This window comes from Cupressus sempervirens, chromosome 11 (genome assembly GCF_028749045.1).
Source record: "Cupressus sempervirens isolate cs-2001-9-10 chromosome 11, ASM2874904v1, whole genome shotgun sequence".
In the NCBI taxonomy this organism is placed as follows: Eukaryota; Viridiplantae; Streptophyta; class Pinopsida; order Cupressales; family Cupressaceae; genus Cupressus; species Cupressus sempervirens.
This window is the reverse complement of record NC_143128.1, coordinates 524,539,870-524,548,249: the sequence shown is the minus strand read 5'-3', so window position 1 is coordinate 524,548,249 and position 8,380 is coordinate 524,539,870. Positions and strand designations below refer to the sequence as shown.

The following is an 8,380-nucleotide window of genomic DNA, read 5'->3' as shown; positions in this document are numbered from 1 at the left end:
CTATGTATCCTTGTTTCTTAAAAAAAATCTATTCTTGAAATTTATTTCAAATTTTTGAAAACTCAAATATGTAGTTTAAGTATACACCGCATGCAATAATAATAGGTGGTCCATTGAATATAAAGTTTAGTTTAATTTCTACATAGCAATATGTAAGACTGTTTGTCCTTGTTTCTTAAAAAACAAAAAAAAAATCTATTCTTGAAATTTATTTCTAACACCTAATTGTAGCAACAATTTTAATTGTTAAAATTTATTTGAACACCAAACTATATTGTCATTTTTAATTAGGGCATTCACAAACTAAGACTATTTGTCCTTGTTTCCTTAAAAGAAAATCTATTCTTGAAATTTATTTCTACCACCCAACTATAGTAACAATTTTAATTGTTAAAATTTATTTGAACACCGACCTGTATTGTCATTTTTAATTACATCGGTCGATGGGCGGCATTCACAACCTAGATATAAGGAACTGAAGATTGTGAATCTGAAGACACATAACTCTATTTCTCAGAAGTTGCTCGAGGAATGAGAGTTGAGACAAATCAAGAGATGGCAAATATTGTGGCGGACGAAACTGTAGGAAACGGGTGGAATTTATCTAAAATCTGGTGTGCAGGAATAATGATTGTCCTGCTCATTTGGACTTTAGGGGGTCGGCGTCGGATGCGGTCGGGATTGAGAGGGGCGACGGTGTGGCCGATTCTGGGCGTTCTTCCCTCGTTGCTTTTCCACTGGGCCCACTTTTACGAGTGGATTACTCACCTCCTCATCGTCAACGGCGGAACGGCCAGGTTTCCGGGACCATGGAAAAGCCGGATCTTGACAGCCGACCCGGCGAACATAGAGTACCTGCTGAAAACCAGGTTCCACAATTTCGGCAAAGGGGAGATTTACAAAGACACGTTTCGCGACATGTTCGGTGAATCGGTTCTGCTGCAAGACGGGGAGGATTTCAAGCGGCTGAATGTGCCAATCACAAAGGCCTTCTCCTCCGCCGCCTTCCGCCACAGTGTGGCCAGCGCCCTGCCGGCCGTGGTGGAGAAAAATCTTCTCCCCGTCTTCACCCACGCCTGCGAGAAAGCCCAGGTTATTGAGCTGCAAGGCGTGTTCCACCGCTTTGCGTGCAACAACGCATGGCTCTTCGGCGCGGGTGTGGAGCTCGATTGCCTCAAACCGGGTGAGCCCAGGGTTCCCTTCTTGGAGGCCTTCCTTGAGGCCACCCAGTCCATCATGTTTCGCCTTCTCATGCCCCCTTTCTGCTGGAAAACATTGAGGTTCCTTAACATTTTGTCTGAGCGCCGGTTTCTAAGAGCGAGAGACTTTGTCTACGCCTTTGTTCTTCATCACTGGAACTCCCGCGATCCGGCAAAGGAGGACAGCGCTCCTCTGGCTGATATCGCGTTCGCCTTCCGTCGAAGCGGGGCGGATGAGTTCTACTCCGACGCAATGAAAGTTGATTTGCTAGTGAACCTCATTTTCGCGGGCACGGACACTATCACCATGGGGATGACATGGTTCTTCTGGCTCCTCGTGAACAATCCCCGTGTTGAAGAGGAGATTTTAGCAGAGTTCCGAGAGATCGTGAGCCAGAGGCAGAGTAGTAGTCGGGACGATCATGAGGAGCCGTTTGGTTTCAGCTTTGAAGAAGTGAAGCGGATGGAATACCTGCACGCAGCACTTACAGAGTCTCTCCGGCTATACCCGCCGATCCCCATTGAGTACGTCACTTGCGAGGAAGACGATGTTCTGCCCGACGGCACGCCCGTCAAGAAGGCTACGCAGGTTATGTACTCGATTTACTCGTCCGGCAGGCTGCAGAGCGTTTGGGGCGAGGACTGCCTGGAATTCAAGCCCGAAAGGTGGATGATGAACGGTAAGTTTGCGCAGCAACCGGATTTCAAGCTGTTAGCTTTCAACGGAGGAGCTCGGCGCTGCACGGGGATGGAATTTGCGTACTGGCAGATGAAGTTGGCTGCGGCGTCCGTTCTTATTCGTTATTCGGTGAAGGTTGATGAGAAGCATCCCGTGCTGCCCAAATATGGGCTTGTGCTTTTCATGAAGCATGGTTTGCTCGCAACAGTTCACCAGAGGGAAAAGAAACAGGGTGAGAGCAGCGAATAAAGCAAGACTACCAGACTCATGGCTTGCTTATATCATATAAACCATATACCCCATCTATCTGCATAAATATATGTGCTTTCTTATGTTTTGTATGTCCTTGTTTATATATATTATACCGACTTTATTACCATTACCGTATCTATCAATATTCATGGTAGCGCATCTATAATTTATGTAAGAGATTCTAACATGTGTTTCTTATAATTTATGTAAGAGATTGTAACATGTATTTCTTATAATTTATGTAGGAGATTGTAAAATGTGTTTTTATTAGTCTTTAAAGGTACAGATTATATTTTATGACATGTTGTTTAGTCATAATTTGTATCTTGATAATTGTGCATGCTTCTATATTTCTCTTTTATCTTATGGTCAGTCAAAATTATGTCATTAAATATGATTATTGCATTTTATTTCTGATTTTCTGATTGGCCATGTCGATTTACCTTTGGAGTCCTTTTAATTTCTAACAAGAAAAAATTGGACAATTTAAGACATCCTTTCCCAAGCTTGTTTTGTTCCACTAGTTATGTGCATGCTATGAATAGATGGAATTATTTTCCACAAATAGATGTCTCTGAATGCAGCTTGACTTCAATTATTTTATGTGGTCACTTTCTTCCTCACCACTCTATTTTCTCTTTCAACTTTCTACTTTGTTTCAACTACAAATCTACAATAAGTAACACCTTTTGTAGTAGGATTTTTTGCAATTTCCAAAATATTGTTCCAACATAGGCCAATAAATGCTTTAATGCTTGCTGTGTTCCAATGGTCTAATTTTTATTTGAAATGGTTGGTTAGACATTTTTATTCCAAATTCATGGCACTCTATGGACAAGGGCAAACCAACAGTTCGATAAGATTTTTTAGTTCCAATAGTTCAATATTTTTTTCCCAACGCCAGGTCAAAGCACAATAATGCTTCCCAATTTGATGGCACCTCATGCAATGGCATGGGGGGATTCAAATGAACAAAGCCCCCGTTTTTATTTTATTTTTGCAACTTTCATAGTTTATGCCTCAAATTATCCCCTTTGAGGGCTCAAACAATGGCTAAATAGTTAATTTTTTAAAACTAAATATACCATCTTGTTCTACTCTAAATAAAATTTCCATTGACTATAATTTTATTATACATTATTTTTATCATGATGTTTTTATTTTTCTATCAAAAATATGTTCAACCAAGGCATGCGTGTTACCTTTCTAACAAAATAAGAATTAATTCACTTTGGTCTATACAAATCAAATTATATTTGTCAAAATCAACCTATGTCTAATTTATCATTAACATCACTTTTTCATTAAATAGAATCTACATTTTTTAACGAAATTGAACAAAACCAACTAAAATACCTAGGTATTCATATTGTCATTCTAACCTTGAAATTTTTTTATGATTATCATATTTCAAAAAATATATATTATGTTGATCAAAATGACCATCACTCTTAAAAATGTTGAATTTTCTTATATACCACTTCTCAAAGGAGATAACATAATGGACTTCACTCGCTTTGGATTTTTTTTAAAATAGTGTTAGAAACTAGATATAAAATGCTACAAATCACTAGTTTACATCATCTCGAAATTCTTTATGATTTTTTAGTAATGCACATTTGAAAGTAAAGATTTTCTGAAAAATATATATTTCAATGTCAAATTTGGCCAAAAAGTGGGAACCATTATTGTCATTTTTTGCAAGTACAGATAGACATAGCCATTCTTGACTTTAGCCAACAGGTCTTTCTCCCTTGTTCTTCCTTAAGTATTCAATTTCCCAGTGCTTTTAGTCATTTTCTTCTTATTTTTCCCTTTGATGGATTTCTCTTTCCCTGGCCTTTTCTTTTATGTTTTTAGGTGATTCTATCAAACTTTTTGCCTCATATATATATATATATATATATATATATATATATATATATATATACATATATATATATATACATATACATATATATATATATATATATACATATATATATATATATACATACATATATATACATATATATATATATATATATACATATATATATATATACATATATATATATATACATATATATATATATATACATATATATATATATATATACATATATATATATATATATATATATATACATATATATATATATATATACATATAAATACACACACACACACACACACACACACACACACACACACACACACACAGAGAGAGAGAGAGAGAGAGAGAGAGAGATTTATTTGGCCCCAACTTTAATCCCTGCGTCTTTGTTTTGTACATTGTAGGCCAAATGTTTTTCATTTTCCCTAATTCTACTCCTATTTTGCACATTACATGTCAGATGTGGCACTTTTGCTAAAGTTTACTCTCAGAAGATCAAAGATTTCCTTAGATATCGTTACATTCTAGCAACATGTAATGTTCCTATGTTTTAGCCTTCACGTTCTCCAAAGTCTAAGTGGAAGATAAGAAGAAATTAAATTAATTTCTTATAAAGTCATTCAATTAAAAATTAAAGGTAACTTTGTATTTAATTAATTTAATTATTTACAAGGAAGTAGCTTCTAGGGTATGTATTAATTATTGGAAGGATAGAAGCCTCTCGTGATTTAATTAATTATTGCTAGGGAGGAATTTCTAGAGAATGCATTAATTATTGGAAGGAGGAAGCTTCTAGCTCTTGCAATTAATTAATGTTTTAGTTCCTTCCAAAAGGATGAAGAAAAGGATAAATAGGGCTAAAAGTCTCATTGCTGATCATCGGATGATTATGACTTGCATTTGATAAGAGCTTGGATGTGTGAATCACACTCCCTTCTTTTGGCAATAGAGGACGTTCATTCTTTGTTGTAACATTCTAGACGTCATTCCCTTAGGGTTCATCCTTTAGAATACATCTCTTTGTAATTGATTGAAACGTTCTCAACATTAATATAATTTCAGCCTTGGTTCAACTTTTGGGCATTCCTGGGTGTCCATTACAGTGGTATCAGAGCTATAACTCCTGCCATCCTATGGAGATCTTCAACATCTATGTTTGAGCATGTGACAAGGGCTTTATAATTTTTGCAATACTAGAGCAAGAAAAATTAGGAGTTCTGACTCACATAACGAAATGAGATAGTTCATCCATGCAAAAGGACATACAATCCAGACATAGAGGAGACATTCTTTGAACAAGACAGTAATATGGATGATTGAGATGATAGGAGTACCAGTCCAGATCAAGAAAATGCAATGCTTAGGTTACTAAGTTCATTAGAGGAGGGCCAACAGATGCAACATGAGCATAATAGGCGAATGGATACAATGATGCAACTAATGGCTAGACAAATGGGCATCAATATTAATCCAAGTGATGCCAACAATGTCAACAACAATAATAGGGGCAATGATAATAGAGGCCGAGACAACATTAATGGTAATAATAACAATGGGAATGAGGCTGATAACTTTAGACATGTTGCACAGCTAGCTCGAATAACTAGCTCAAGACTTCTTCTATCCACCTTCCCACCTAGAGAACCAGTTCAACCGATTAATGAACCACAAATTGTAGAGTTATAGGATCAGTTTAGGAGGGATTGGGAGGCTAGTGGGCCGAAGTTTTAGGCGCATATCTCTATCAAAGATTACTTGGACTTGAGGATGAGACACATGCTTAGATCAAGAGGAAGAAGTCAAAAATTTGAGCTGAGAAAGAAAGTGGGGAAACTTTCTTTACCATATTATGATGCTTTTGGGAAGATGACTGCACGAGCTTGGGTGTAGAACATGGATACTTACTTGCAGCTGAATCCTATGCCTAAAGAGGAGGCTATAAAATATGCAGCTATTCACTTGGATGGACCGACACATGAGTGGTGGCACCATGGCATGGTAACCTTGGGAGATAACTAGATCACATCTTATGAGGAGTTCACTAAGAAGCTTATAGAGAGATTTGATACTAGGGATCCTGAATTATAGTTTAAGGAGTTGGCACAACTCAAGCAGTGGGGATTAGTTGAAACATATATTAGTGAGTTTCAGAGGTTAGCTGTGTTGATCATAAATATTTCAGAGAGGAGGTTAGTAGTGTTGTTTATGGATGGACTCTCAGAACCCTTGTGAGGTTAGGTCAAGGGACATGACCCAAGTACGTTGTAGGAGGCCACTAAAAAGGCTCGTGACTTAGCACCTTCTTCATTTAGGAGTAGATCTCAGCACAAGGATTCTTATATGAAAAGGGACAAGGGGAAGGACAAAAAACCTTTTCACAAGGATGCTCAACCCAAAAGAGATAAGTTGGATAATGACACTTTGAATGATTTAAGAAAGAAGAAGTTATGTTTTCATTGTAGAGAGCCTTGGGATTTATCTCATAAGTGTCTCCTCAAGGCTAAGGAAAATCAAATGGAATATTTCTCAGCAGAAGAGTCATAGTTAGAAAGGGAGGATCAACACTCTGATTCAAATGAGGATAACAGTACTGAGGGAAGCTTTATTCCTGAGGATGAGAAGTCATTATCATGATTAACAGGGGCTCAAAAGGAAATCACATTTAGGGTTAGAGGTACTATCCAAGGGTAGAAAGTGATCTCACTCATTGACACTAGGGCTACACATAATTTTATAGATGCACAATTTGTAGCCAAGAGAGGTCTACAGACTGAGGAGCATACCGGATTTAGGGTTATGGTAGCTAATGGTGACAAACTATTATGCACTCAGAAGATATCTAATCTTCACATCAGGTTTGGAGATGGCTATGAGTTGAAAGATGAGTTCTATGTGGTAGACATGGGAGACTATGATGTCATCCTTGGCATGGTATGGATGGCCTCCCTAGTAGAGTTCACATTTAACTTAGAAAAATTGGAGATGAAGTTTCAGCATAAGGGAAGAACTGTGGTACTTAGGGGACTTTCAAATGGAAGTTGCAGAGTAGTTTCCTTGAGAAAAATGCAAAGACTTTTTCAGCATGATAACATAGAGTGGGCAGCAGAATGTTTTGCTATGCCAACTTCACAAGAGCCACAGGGGAGGAGTCATCCACTAGATATTTAGGAGATACCTGACATGCACACTAAGGTATTTGGTAAGATTCTGCATGGGGTTCCTCCTAATAGAGGAATAGAGCATGTTATTGAGCTTGAGGAGGGAGCCAAACCAATCATGAATACTCCCTATCATCATCCTAAGAAACATAAGGATGAGATAGAGAAGGCAATTAAGGAGTTGTTGGAAATAGGGCATATCAGGCCTAGTAAGAGTCCATTTGCTTCAACAGTAGTGTTGGTAAAGAAGAAGGATGGGACAATGTGCATGTGCATTGATTATAGGGCATTAAACAAGAAGATTATATGCATTGATTATGGTGCATGTTTTTTTACAAAGATTGATCTACGGTCAGGATATCATCAGATCAAGATGAGGGAGGAAATTGAGAAGACAACTTTTCGGTGTCCCTATGGTCACTTTGAGTTTTTGGTTATGCCATTTGGGCTAACCAATGCCCCTGCTACATTCCAGAGTTGCATGAATCAGGTATTTGGGGAGCAGCTTAAGAGATTTGTTTTGATTTTCTTTGATGACATTTTAGTCTTTAGTAAGACTTGGGAGGAGCCTTTACAACATCTTGAGATGGTGTTGTATACTTTGGAAAAATAATCATTGTATGCCAAGGAATCCAAATGTGAGTTTGGGATGACTAAGCTACTATATCTTGGACATATTATTAGTGCAGAGGGAGTTTGGGTAGATCCTAAAAAGATTAGGGCTATTGTTGATTGGCCTACTCCTACAAATCTTACATAGCTTAAGGGATTCCTTGGCCTCTGTAGATTTTATAAGAGATTTTATAGGAGCTTTCACATGGATAGAGGTAGCTCATAGAAGCTTTGATCATTTCAAGAAGGTGATTTCATCATGTCCAGTACTAGCTCTACCAAATTTCACAAAGCCATTTGAGCTTCATTGTGATGCATCAGGAGATGGGATCGGGGTGGTCCTAATGCAGAAGAAGCATCCCATTTTTTTTGAGAGTAGGAAGCTCTATGGAGTGGAGAGGAGCTATTCCATCTATGATCAGGAGATGTTGTCTATAATGCATGCATTGGCCAAGTTTAGGTCCTACCTAGTTGGGGGAAAGTTTGTTATCAAAACCAATCACAACAACATCAAGTACTTCATGATCGAACGTGATTTGAATGATAGACAATAGAAGTGGATCACGAACTTGGAGGCTTATGAATTTGACATTGATTTTGTCAA

General features: G+C 37.7%; 1 pseudogene; it reads left to right on the top strand.

Annotated features, from left to right (window-relative positions):
- Positions 1–549: 549 nt before the first annotated feature.
- LOC149530665 (cytochrome P450 86B1 pseudogene) lies at positions 550–2,127 on the top strand (annotated as a pseudogene).
- The last annotated feature ends 6,253 nt before the right edge of the window (positions 2,128–8,380 follow it).